Consider the following 13,581-nt stretch of genomic DNA (forward strand, 5'->3'; position numbering starts at 1 on the left):
GACCTACCTCGCTGAGAATAAACGTCTCCATCTGAATGGGTACATGTGAAACCTCTTCTTGGACTCAAATTCTCACTCTCTGTGGAGGGGTATTAGACCTACTATAATTAAAACACCTGTGGCTAGGAGGCGGGAGTGCACGATCAGAAGGCTAGAGAATACATTTCAAAAACCTGACCTGCACATCCAAACATAGACTGAGTGTGAACAGGTGCTGAACCCAGAGTCGCCAACTCGTATATAGTTAAGTAAAAAGGGCAGCACACTGCAGCGCCAAAACATGCAAACTTGGAAACACGAAATTTGAACTGCATTACTGCACTAGAAATATGAAAAATGAGAGCTTTTAGCGCATAAAAATGGCCATATTTATGTGTACCTCGTAGCCACTTTACGGCATCTCTCTTATACGAGGTCCTACGCTTGACCTACCTCGCTGAGAATAAACGTCTCCATCTGAATGGGTACATGTGAAACCTCTTCTTGGACTCAAATTCTCACTCTCTGTGGAGGGGTATTAGACCTACTATAATTAAAACACCTGTGGCTAGGAGGCGGGAGTGCACGATCAGAAGGCTAGAGAATACATTTCAAAAACCTGACCTGCACATCCAAACATAGACTGAGTGTGAACAGGTGCTGAACCCAGAGTCGCCAACTCGTATATAGTTAAGTAAAAAGGGCAGCACACTGCAGCGCCAAAACATGCAAACTTGGAAACACGAAATTTGAACTGCATTACTGCACTAGAAATATGAAAAATGAGAGCTTTTAGCGCATAAAAATGGCCATATTTATGTGTACCTCGTAGCCACTTTACGGCATCTCTCTTATACGAGGTCCTACGCTTGACCTACCTCGCTGAGAATAAACGTCTCCATCTGAATGGGTACATGTGAAACCTCTTCTTGGACTCAAATTCTCACTCTCTGTGGAGGGGTATTAGACCTACTATAATTAAAACACCTGTGGCTAGGAGGCGGGAGTGCACGATCAGAAGGCTAGAGAATACATTTCAAAAACCTGACCTGCACATCCAAACATAGACTGAGTGTGAACAGGTGCTGAACCCAGAGTCGCCAACTCGTATATAGTTAAGTAAAAAGGGCAGCACACTGCAGCGCCAAAACATGCAAACTTGGAAACACGAAATTTGAACTTCATTACTGCACTAGAAATATGAAAAATGAGAGCTTTTAGCGCATAAAAATGGCCATATTTATGTGTACCTCGTAGCCACTTTACGGCATCTCTCTTATACGAGGTCCTACGCTTGACCTACCTCGCTGAGAATAAACGTCTCCATCTGAATGGGTACATGTGAAACCTCTTCTTGGACTCAAATTCTCACTCTCTGTGGAGGGGTATTAGACCTACTATAATTAAAACACCTGTGGCTAGGAGGCGGGAGTGCACGATCAGAAGGCTAGAGAATACATTTCAAAAACCTGACCTGCACATCCAAACATAGACTGAGTGTGAACAGGTGCTGAACCCAGAGTCGCCAACTCGTATATAGTTAAGTAAAAAGGGCAGCACACTGCAGCGCCAAAACATGCAAACTTGGAAACACGAAATTTGAACTGCATTACTGCACTAGAAATATGAAAAATGAGAGCTTTTAGCGCATAAAAATGGCCATATTTATGTGTACCTCGTAGCCACTTTACGGCATCTCTCTTATACGAGGTCCTACGCTTGACCTACCTCGCTGAGAATAAACGTCTCCATCTGAATGGGTACATGTGAAACCTCTTCTTGGACTCAAATTCTCACTCTCTGTGGAGGGGTATTAGACCTACTATAATTAAAACACCTGTGGCTAGGAGGCGGGAGTGCACGATCAGAAGGCTAGAGAATACATTTCAAAAACCTGACCTGCACATCCAAACATAGACTGAGTGTGAACAGGTGCTGAACCCAGAGTCGCCAACTCGTATATAGTTAAGTAAAAAGGGCAGCACACTGCAGCGCCAAAACATGCAAACTTGGAAACACGAAATTTGAACTGCATTACTGCACTAGAAATATGAAAAATGAGAGCTTTTAGCGCATAAAAATGGCCATATTTATGTGTACCTCGTAGCCACTTTACGGCATCTCTCTTATACGAGGTCCTACGCTTGACCTACCTCGCTGAGAATAAACGTCTCCATCTGAATGGGTACATGTGAAACCTCTTCTTGGACTCAAATTCTCACTCTCTGTGGAGGGGTATTAGACCTACTATAATTAAAACACCTGTGGCTAGGAGGCGGGAGTGCACGATCAGAAGGCTAGAGAATACGTTTCAAAAACCTGACCTGCACATCCAAACATAGACTGAGTGTGAACAGGTGCTGAACCCAGAGTCGCCAACTCGTATATAGTTAAGTAAAAAGGGCAGCACACTGCAGCGCCAAAACATGCAAACTTCGAAACACGAAATTTGAACTGCATTACTGCACTAGAAATATGAAAAATGAGAGCTTTTAGCGCATAAAAATGGCCATATTTATGTGTACCTCGTAGCCACTTTACGGCATCTCTCTTATACGAGGTCCTACGCTTGACCTACCTCGCTGAGAATAAACGTCTCCATCTGAATGGGTACATGTGAAACCTCTTCTTGGACTCAAATTCTCACTCTCTGTGGAGGGGTATTAGACCTACTATAATTAAAACACCTGTGGCTAGGAGGCGGGAGTGCACGATCAGAAGGCTAGAGAATACATTTCAAAAACCTGACCTGCACATCCAAACATAGACTGAGTGTGAACAGGTGCTGAACCCAGAGTCGCCAACTCGTATATAGTTAAGTAAAAAGGGCAGCACACTGCAGCGCCAAAACATGCAAACTTGGAAACACGAAAATTGAACTGCATTACTGCACTAGAAATATGAAAAATGAGAGCTTTTAGCGCATAAAAATGGCCATATTTATGTGTACCTCGTAGCCACTTTACGGCATCTCTCTTATACGAGGTCCTACGCTTGACCTACCTCGCTGAGAATAAACGTCTCCATCTGAATGGGTACATGTGAAACCTCTTCTTGGACTCAAATTCTCACTCTCTGTGGAGGGGTATTAGACCTACTATAATTAAAACACCTGAAGCTAGGAGGCGGGGAGTGCACGATCAGAAGGCTAGAGAATACATTTCAAAAACCTGACCTGCACATCCAAACATAGACTGACATAGATAGACATTTTTGAAATGTATTCTCTAGCCTTCTGATCGTGCACTCCCGCCTCCTAGCCACAGGTGTTTTAATTATAGTAGGTCTAATACCCCTCCACAGAGAGTGAGAATTTGAGTCCAAGAAGAGGTTTCACATGTACCCATTCAGATGGAGACGTTTATTCTCAGCGAGGTAGGTCAAGCGTAGGACCTCGTATAAGAGAGATGCCGTAAAGTGGCTACGAGGTACACATAAATATGGCCATTTTTATGCGCTAAAAGCTCTCATTTTTCATATTTCTAGTGCAGTAATGCAGTTCAAATTTCGTGTTTCCAAGTTTGCATGTTTTGACGCTGCAGTGTGCTGCCCTTTTTACTTAACTATATACGAGTTGGCGACTCTGGGTTCAGCACCTGTTCACACTCAGTCTATGTTTGGATGTGCAGGTCAGGTTTTTGAAATGTATTCTCTAGCCTTCTGATCGTGCACTCCCACCTCCTAGCCACAGGTGTTTTAATTATAGTAGGTCTAATACCCCTCCACAGAGAGTGAGAATTTGAGTCCAAGAAGAGGTTTCACATGTACCCATTCAGATGGAGACGTTTATTCTCAGCGAGGTAGGTCAAGCGTAGGACCTCGTATAAGAGAGATGCCGTAAAGTGGCTACGAGGTACACATAAATATGGCCATTTTTATGCGCTAAAAGCTCTCATTTTTCATATTTCTAGTGCAGTAATGCAGTTCAAATTTCGTGTTTCCAAGTTTGCATGTTTTGGCGCTGCAGTGTGCTGCCCTTTTTACTTAACTATATACGAGTTGGCGACTCTGGGTTCAGCACCTGTTCACACTGAGTCTATGTTTGGATGTGCAGGTCAGGTTTTTGAAATGTATTCTCTAGCCTTCTGATCGTGCACTCCCGCCTCCTAGCCACAGGTGTTTTAATTATAGTAGGTCTAATACCCCTCCACAGAGAGTGAGAATTTGAGTCCAAGAAGAGGTTTCACATGTACCCATTCAGATGGAGACGTTTATTCTCAGCGAGGTAGGTCAAGCGTAGGACCTCGTATAAGAGAGATGCCGTAAAGTGGCTACGAGGTACACATAAATATGGCCATTTTTATGCGCTAAAAGCTCTCATTTTTCATATTTCTAGTGCAGTAATGCAGTTCAAATTTCGTGTTTCCAAGTTTGCATGTTTTGGCGCTGCAGTGTGCTGCCCTTTTTACTTAACTATATACGAGTTGGCGACTCTGGGTTCAGCACCTGTTCACACTCAGTCTATGTTTGGATGTGCAGGTCAGGTTTTTGAAATGTATTCTCTAGCCTTCTGATCGTGCACTCCCGCCTCCTAGCCACAGGTGTTTTAATTATAGTAGGTCTAATACCCCTCCACAGATAGTGAGAATTTGAGTCCAAGAAGAGGTTTCACATGTACCCATTCAGATGGAGACGTTTATTCTCAGCGAGGTAGGTCAAGCGTAGGACCTCGTATAAGAGAGATGCCGTAAAGTGGCTTCAAGGTACACATAAATATGGCCATTTTTATGCGCTAAAAGCTCTCATTTTTCATATTTCTAGTGCAGTAATGCAGTTCAAATTTCGTGTTTCCAAGTTTGCATGTTTTGGCGCTGCAGTGTGCTGCCCTTTTTACTTAACTATATACGAGTTGGCGACTCTGGGTTCAGCACCTGTTCACACACAGTCTATGTTTGGATGTGCAGGTCAGGTTTTTGAAATGTATTCTCTAGCCTTCTGATCGTGCACTCCCGCCTCCTAGCCACAGGTGTTTTAATTATAGTAGGTCTAATACCCCTCCACAGAGAGTGAGAATTTGAGTCCAAGAAGAGGTTTCACATGTACCCATTCAGATGGAGACGTTTATTCTCAGCGAGGTAGGTCAAGCGTAGGACCTCGTATAAGAGAGATGCCGTAAAGTGGCTACGAGGTACACATAAATATGGCCATTTTTATGCGCTAAAAGCTCTCATTTTTCATATTTCTAGTGCAGTAATGCAGTTCAAATTTCGTGTTTCCAAGTTTGCATGTTTTGGCGCTGCAGTGTGCTGCCCTTTTTACTTAACTATATACGAGTTGGCGACTCTGGGTTCAGCACCTGTTCACACTCAGTCTATGTTTGGATGTGCAGGTCAGGTTTTTGAAATGTATTCTCTAGCCTTCTGATCGTGCACTCCCGCCTCCTAGCCACAGGTGTTTTAATTATAGTAGGTCTAATACCCCTCCACAGAGAGTGAGAATTTGAGTCCAAGAAGAGGTTTCACATGTACCCATTCAGATGGAGACGTTTATTCTCAGCGAGGTAGGTCAAGCGTAGGACCTCGTATAAGAGAGATGCCGTAAAGTGGCTACGAGGTACACATAAATATGGCCATTTTTATGCGCTAAAAGCTCTCATTTTTCATATTTCTAGTGCAGTAATGCAGTTCAAATTTCGTGTTTCCAAGTTTGCATGTTTTGGCGCTGCAGTGTGCTGCCCTTTTTACTTAACTATATACGAGTTGGCGACTCTGGGTTCAGCACCTGTTCACACTCAGTCTATGTTTGGATGTGCAGGTCAGGTTTTTGAAATGTATTCTCTAGCCTTCTGATCGTGCACTCCCGCCTCCTAGCCACAGGTGTTTTAATTATAGTAGGTCTAATACCCCTCCACAGAGAGTGAGAATTTGAGTCCAAGAAGAGGTTTCACATGTACCCATTCAGATGGAGACGTTTATTCTCAGCGAGGTAGGTCAAGCGTAGGACCTCGTATAAGAGAGATGCCGTAAAGTGGCTACGAGGTACACATAAATATGGCCATTTTTATGCGCTAAAAGCTCTCATTTTTCATATTTCTAGTGCAGTAATGCAGTTCAAATTTCGTGTTTCCAAGTTTGCATGTTTTGGCGCTGCAGTGTGCTGCCCTTTTTACTTAACTATATACGAGTTGGCGACTCTGGGTTCAGCACCTGTTCACACTCAGTCTATGTTTGGATGTGCAGGTCAGGTTTTTGAAATGTATTCTCTAGCCTTCTGATCGTGCACTCCCGCCTCCTAGCCACAGGTGTTTTAATTATAGTAGGTCTAATACCCCTCCACAGAGAGTGAGAATTTGAGTCCAAGAAGAGGTTTCACATGTACCCATTCAGATGGAGACGTTTATTCTCAGCGAGGTAGGTCAAGCGTAGGACCTCGTATAAGAGAGATGCCGTAAAGTGGCTACGAGGTACACATAAATATGGCCATTTTTATGCGCTAAAAGCTCTCATTTTTCATATTTCTAGTGCAGTAATGCAGTTCAAATTTCGTGTTTCCAAGTTTGCATGTTTTGGCGCTGCAGTGTGCTGCCCTTTTTACTTAACTATATACGAGTTGGCGACTCTGGGTTCAGCACCTGTTCACACTCAGTCTATGTTTGGATGTGCAGGTCAGGTTTTTGAAATGTATTCTCTAGCCTTCTGATCGTGCACTCCCGCCTCCTAGCCACAGGTGTTTTAATTATAGTAGGTCTAATACCCCTCCACAGAGAGTGAGAATTTGAGTCCAAGAAGAGGTTTCACATGTACCCATTCAGATGGAGACGTTTATTCTCAGCGAGGTAGGTCAAGCGTAGGACCTCGTATAAGAGAGATGCCGTAAAGTGGCTACGAGGTACACATAAATATGGCCATTTTTATGCGCTAAAAGCTCTCATTTTTCATATTTCTAGTGCAGTAATGCAGTTCAAATTTCGTGTTTCCAAGTTTGCATGTTTTGGCGCTGCAGTGTGCTGCCCTTTTTACTTAACTATATACGAGTTGGCGACTCTGGGTTCAGCACCTGTTCACACTCAGTCTATGTTTGGATGTGCAGGTCAGGTTTTTGAAATGTATTCTCTAGCCTTCTGATCGTGCACTCCCGCCTCCTAGCCACAGGTGTTTTAATTATAGTAGGTCTAATACCCCTCCACAGAGAGTGAGAATTTGAGTCCAAGAAGAGGTTTCACATGTACCCATTCAGATGGAGACGTTTATTCTCAGCGAGGTAGGTCAAGCGTAGGACCTCGTATAAGAGAGATGCCGTAAAGTGGCTACGAGGTACACATAAATATGGCCATTTTTATGCGCTAAAAGCTCTCATTTTTCATATTTCTAGTGCAGTAATGCAGTTCAAATTTCGTGTTTCCAAGTTTGCATGTTTTGGCGCTGCAGTGTGCTGCCCTTTTTACTTAACTATATACGAGTTGGCGACTCTGGGTTCAGCACCTGTTCACACTCAGTCTATGTTTGGATGTGCAGGTCAGGTTTTTGAAATGTATTCTCTAGCCTTCTGATCGTGCACTCCCGCCTCCTAGCCACAGGTGTTTTAATTATAGTAGGTCTAATACCCCTCCACAGAGAGTGAGAATTTGAGTCCAAGAAGAGGTTTCACATGTACCCATTCAGATGGAGACGTTTATTCTCAGCGAGGTAGGTCAAGCGTAGGACCTCGTATAAGAGAGATGCCGTAAAGTGGCTACGAGGTACACATAAATATGGCCATTTTTATGCGTTAAAAGCTCTCATTTTTCATATTTCTAGTGCAGTAATGCAGTTCAAATTTCGTGTTTCCAAGTTTGCATGTTTTGGCGCTGCAGTGTGCTGCCCTTTTTACTTAACTATATACGAGTTGGCGACTCTGGGTTCAGCACCTGTTCACACTCAGTCTATGTTTGGATGTGCAGGTCAGGTTTTTGAAATGTATTCTCTAGCCTTCTGATCGTGCACTCCCGCCTCCTAGCCACAGGTGTTTTAATTATAGTAGGTCTAATACCCCTCCACAGAGAGTGAGAATTTGAGTCCAAGAAGAGGTTTCACATGTACCCATTCAGATGGAGACGTTTATTCTCAGCGAGGTAGGTCAAGCGTAGGACCTCGTATAAGAGAGATGCCGTAAAGTGGCTACGAGGTACACATAAATATGGCCATTTTTATGCGCTAAAAGCTCTCATTTTTCATATTTCTAGTGCAGTAATGCAGTTCAAATTTCGTGTTTCCAAGTTTGCATGTTTTGGCGCTGCAGTGTGCTGCCCTTTTTACTTAACTATATACGAGTTGGCGACTCTGGGTTCAGCACCTGTTCACACTCAGTCTATGTTTGGATGTGCAGGTCAGGTTTTTGAAATGTATTCTCTAGCCTTCTGATCGTGCACTCCCGCCTCCTAGCCACAGGTGTTTTAATTATAGTAGGTCTAATACCCCTCCACAGAGAGTGAGAATTTGAGTCCAAGAAGAGGTTTCACATGTACCCATTCAGATGGAGACGTTTATTCTCAGCGAGGTAGGTCAAGCGTAGGACCTCGTATAAGAGAGATGCCGTAAAGTGGCTACGAGGTACACATAAATATGGCCATTTTTATGCGCTAAAAGCTCTCATTTTTCATATTTCTAGTGCAGTAATGCAGTTCAAATTTCGTGTTTCCAAGTTTGCATGTTTTGGCGCTGCAGTGTGCTGCCCTTTTTACTTAACTATATACGAGTTGGCGACTCTGGGTTCAGCACCTGTTCACACTCAGTCTATGTTTGGATGTGCAGGTCAGGTTTTTGAAATGTATTCTCTAGCCTTCTGATCGTGCACTCCCGCCTCCTAGCCACAGGTGTTTTAATTATAGTAGGTCTAATACCCCTCCACAGAGAGTGAGAATTTGAGTCCAAGAAGAGGTTTCACATGTACCCATTCAGATGGAGACGTTTATTCTCAGCGAGGTAGGTCAAGCGTAGGACCTCGTATAAGAGAGATGCCGTAAAGTGGCTACGAGGTACACATAAATATGGCCATTTTTATGCGCTAAAAGCTCTCATTTTTCATATTTCTAGTGCAGTAATGCAGTTCAAATTTCGTGTTTCCAAGTTTGCATGTTTTGGCGCTGCAGTGTGCTGCCCTTTTTACTTAACTATATACGAGTTGGCGACTCTGGGTTCAGCACCTGTTCACACTCAGTCTATGTTTGGATGTGCAGGTCAGGTTTTTGAAATGTATTCTCTAGCCTTCTGATCGTGCACTCCCGCCTCCTAGCCACAGGTGTTTTAATTATAGTAGGTCTAATACCCCTCCACAGAGAGTGAGAATTTGAGTCCAAGAAGAGGTTTCACATGTACCCATTCAGATGGAGACGTTTATTCTCAGCGAGGTAGGTCAAGCGTAGGACCTCGTATAAGAGAGATGCCGTAAAGTGGCTACGAGGTACACATAAATATGGCCATTTTTATGCGCTAAAAGCTCTCATTTTTCATATTTCTAGTGCAGTAATTCAGTTCAAATTTCGTGTTTCCAAGTTTGCATGTTTTGGCGCTGCAGTGTGCTGCCCTTTTTACTTAACTATATACGAGTTGGCGACTCTGGGTTCAGCACCTGTTCACACTCAGTCTATGTTTGGATGTGCAGGTCAGGTTTTTGAAATGTATTCTCTAGCCTTCTGATCGTGCACTCCCGCCTCCTAGCCACAGGTGTTTTAATTATAGTAGGTCTAATACCCCTCCACAGAGAGTGAGAATTTGAGTCCAAGAAGAGGTTTCACATGTACCCATTCAGATGGAGACGTTTATTCTCAGCGAGGTAGGTCAAGCGTAGGACCTCGTATAAGAGAGATGCCGTAAAGTGGCTACGAGGTACACATAAATATGGCCATTTTTATGCGCTAAAAGCTCTCATTTTTCATATTTCTAGTGCAGTAATGCAGTTCAAATTTCGTGTTTCCAAGTTTGCATGTTTTGGCGCTGCAGTGTGCTGCCCTTTTTACTTAACTATATACGAGTTGGCGACTCTGGGTTCAGCACCTGTTCACACTCAGTCTATGTTTGGATGTGCAGGTCAGGTTTTTGAAATGTATTCTCTAGCCTTCTGATCGTGCACTCCCGCCTCCTAGCCACAGGTGTTTTAATTATAGTAGGTCTAATACCCCTCCACAGAGAGTGAGAATTTGAGTCCAAGAAGAGGTTTCACATGTACCCATTCAGATGGAGACGTTTATTCTCAGCGAGGTAGGTCAAGCGTAGGACCTCGTATAAGAGAGATGCCGTAAAGTGGCTACGAGGTACACATAAATATGGCCATTTTTATGCGCTAAAAGCTCTCATTTTTCATATTTCTAGTGCAGTAATGCAGTTCAAATTTCGTGTTTCCAAGTTTGCATGTTTTGGCGCTGCAGTGTGCTGCCCTTTTTACTTAACTATATACGAGTTGGCGACTCTGGGTTCAGCACCTGTTCACACTCAGTCTATGTTTGGATGTGCAGGTCAGGTTTTTGAAATGTATTCTCTAGCCTTCTGATCGTGCACTCCGGCCTCCTAGCCACAGGTGTTTTAATTATAGTAGGTCTAATACCCCTCCACAGAGAGTGAGAATTTGAGTCCAAGAAGAGGTTTCACATGTACCCATTCAGATGGAGACGTTTATTCTCAGCGAGGTAGGTCAAGCGTAGGACCTCGTATAAGAGAGATGCCGTAAAGTGGCTACGAGGTACACATAAATATGGCCATTTTTATGCGCTAAAAGCTCTCATTTTTCATATTTCTAGTGCAGTAATGCAGTTCAAATTTCGTGTTTCCAAGTTTGCATGTTTTGGCGCTGCAGTGTGCTGCCCTTTTTACTTAACTATATACGAGTTGGCGACTCTGGGTTCAGCACCTGTTCACACTCAGTCTATGTTTGGATGTGCAGGTCAGGTTTTTGAAATGTATTCTCTAGCCTTCTGATCGTGCACTCCCGCCTCCTAGCCACAGGTGTTTTAATTATAGTAGGTCTAATACCCCTCCACAGAGAGTGAGAATTTGAGTCCAAGAAGAGGTTTCACATGTACCCATTCAGATGGAGACGTTTATTCTCAGCGAGGTAGGTCAAGCGTAGGACCTCGTATAAGAGAGATGCCGTAAAGTGGCTACGAGGTACACATAAATATGGCCATTTTTATGCGCTAAAAGCTCTCATTTTTCATATTTCTAGTGCAGTAATGCAGTTCAAATTTCGTGTTTCCAAGTTTGCATGTTTTGGCGCTGCAGTGTGCTGCCCTTTTTACTTAACTATATACGAGTTGGCGACTCTGGGTTCAGCACCTGTTCACACTCAGCCTATGTTTGGATGTGCAGGTCAGGTTTTTGAAATGTATTCTCTAGCCTTCTGATCGTGCACTCCCGCCTCCTAGCCACAGGTGTTTTAATTATAGTAGGTCTAATACCCCTCCACAGAGAGTGAGAATTTGAGTCCAAGAAGAGGTTTCACATGTACCCATTCAGATGGAGACGTTTATTCTCAGCGAGGTAGGTCAAGCGTAGGACCTCGTATAAGAGAGATGCCGTAAAGTGGCTACGAGGTACACATAAATATGGCCATTTTTATGCGTTAAAAGCTCTCATTTTTCATATTTCTAGTGCAGTAATGCAGTTCAAATTTCGTGTTTCCAAGTTTGCATGTTTTGGCGCTGCAGTGTGCTGCCCTTTTTACTTAACTATATACGAGTTGGCGACTCTGGGTTCAGCACCTGTTCACACTCAGTCTATGTTTGGATGTGCAGGTCAGGTTTTTGAAATGTAGTCTGACACTGTGTCCCCTCCCAACCTCACCCCAGTCATCTTTTCCCGATGCTGCTGCGGATCCGCAGCATTTTTTTCCACGCAGAAACTCTGCAGATCTGCAAGTGATTTACAGTACAATGTAAATCAATGGCAAAAAAAAATGCTGTGCTAATTGTGTGGAAAATTCCGCACGGCCAACGCAGCGGATTAAAAGAAGGAGCATGTCATTTCTTTGTGCGGATCTGCAGCATTTATGCACCCATTCCATAATAGAAATCTGCAGGAGTAAAAACGCATGAAATCCGCACAGAATCCGCAGTAAAAACGCAAAAAATCCACATAAAAAAGCGCAGATTTTGACCTGCATTTTCTGCCAAGAGATGCAGAATCCACACAGAAAATTCCACAGGCAAATCGGCAACGTGTGCACATACCCCTAGGGTATGTTCACACGTTCAGGATTTCCATCCTTTTTTTTTCAGGACTGTTTTTTTTAAAAAACTGCAGCTCTTGGCAGAAAACGCAGGTCCTTTTTTTGGTCCTTTTTTGTCCTTTTTTGATGCGTTTTTTGATCCTTTTTTTTTATGCAGTTTTCTAACCCTAACCCTAACCCTAACCCTACCCCTATTCTAACCTTAGTGAAAAAAAAAAAAAAAAATTCTTAATTTTTTTATTTCCCTACCAATGGGGGTGACAAAGTGGGGGGGGGGTGTCATTTACTATTTTTTTATTTTGATCACTGAGATAGGTTATATCTCAGTGATCAAAATGCACTTTGGAGCGAATCTGCCTGCCGGCAGATTCGGCGGGCGCACTGCGCATGCGCCCGCCATTTTGCAAGATGGCGGCGCCCAGGGAGAAGACGGCCGGACGGACACCGGGACGCCGGGTAAGTATAAGGGGGGGAGATTAGGGCACGGGGGGGCATCGGAGCACTGGGGGGGGGCATCGGAGCACGGGGGGGGGGGGCATCGGAGCACGGGGGGCGGGATCGGAGCACAGGGGGGCAGCCACACTCCGCCCACGCACTTCCGCCCGCTCCCCCGCACTTCCTGCTGCAGCGGTTCTGCACATCAAATCGCAGTAAAACCCGCAGATATATTTTTGATCTGCGGGTTTTACTGCGGTTTTGACCTCACAATGGAGGTCTATGGGTGCAGAACCGCTGCGGTTCAGGAAAAAGAAGTGACATGCTCCTTCTTTTTTGCCGCAGCTATTCTGCGCGGCTTTTTAAACGAAATTCCGGATCATGTGCACAGCAGTGACTGTTTTCCATAGGGTTACATTGTTATGTACCCTGCATGGAAAACAGCTGCGGAACCGCAGCGGCAAAACCGCTGCGGTTCCGCAGTAAAAAACGCACTGTGTGAACATGGCCTTATTATTATTTTTTTTAATAATTTTCTGAGCGCTTTTGTTTGTTGTTATTTAAGCATTTTTTCCTATTGTTTATGGGTGGATTTTTGCGGACGCTAGTGGCTTCTTTGGAAAACTAAAGCAGTTAAAAAATACTCTGAAGACTGAACATATGAACCGCAAGTCCTTTTTACATAGAAATACATCTGATCGTTGTTTTGAGCAATTTTTTAAATTCTTTTGAGCATTTTGCTATCACTTTTTCAGGTGTTTATTTTAAACGAAATTCGCCTGAAAAAGATGTCTCGTACACATATCACAAGTATATTTTGGTTTGGGCAGTATGAACCAGCTGACAGATTTTATTTAAATGTATAATAAATACAATACTGGAGTATGCATTGACACAGATTCCATGATCGAATATTACACTTTTTGTATTATGCGAGACTAAAACAATTCCAATAATTTAAGGCAATTTTGTAATCTTCCTTCGCACCTTCAGTAGATCTTTTTATTTCTATCTGAGCCTCAGGTATAC

The sequence above is a fragment of the Ranitomeya imitator genome, chromosome 1 (assembly GCF_032444005.1).
Source record: "Ranitomeya imitator isolate aRanImi1 chromosome 1, aRanImi1.pri, whole genome shotgun sequence".
NCBI classification, from domain to species: Eukaryota; Metazoa; Chordata; class Amphibia; order Anura; family Dendrobatidae; genus Ranitomeya; species Ranitomeya imitator.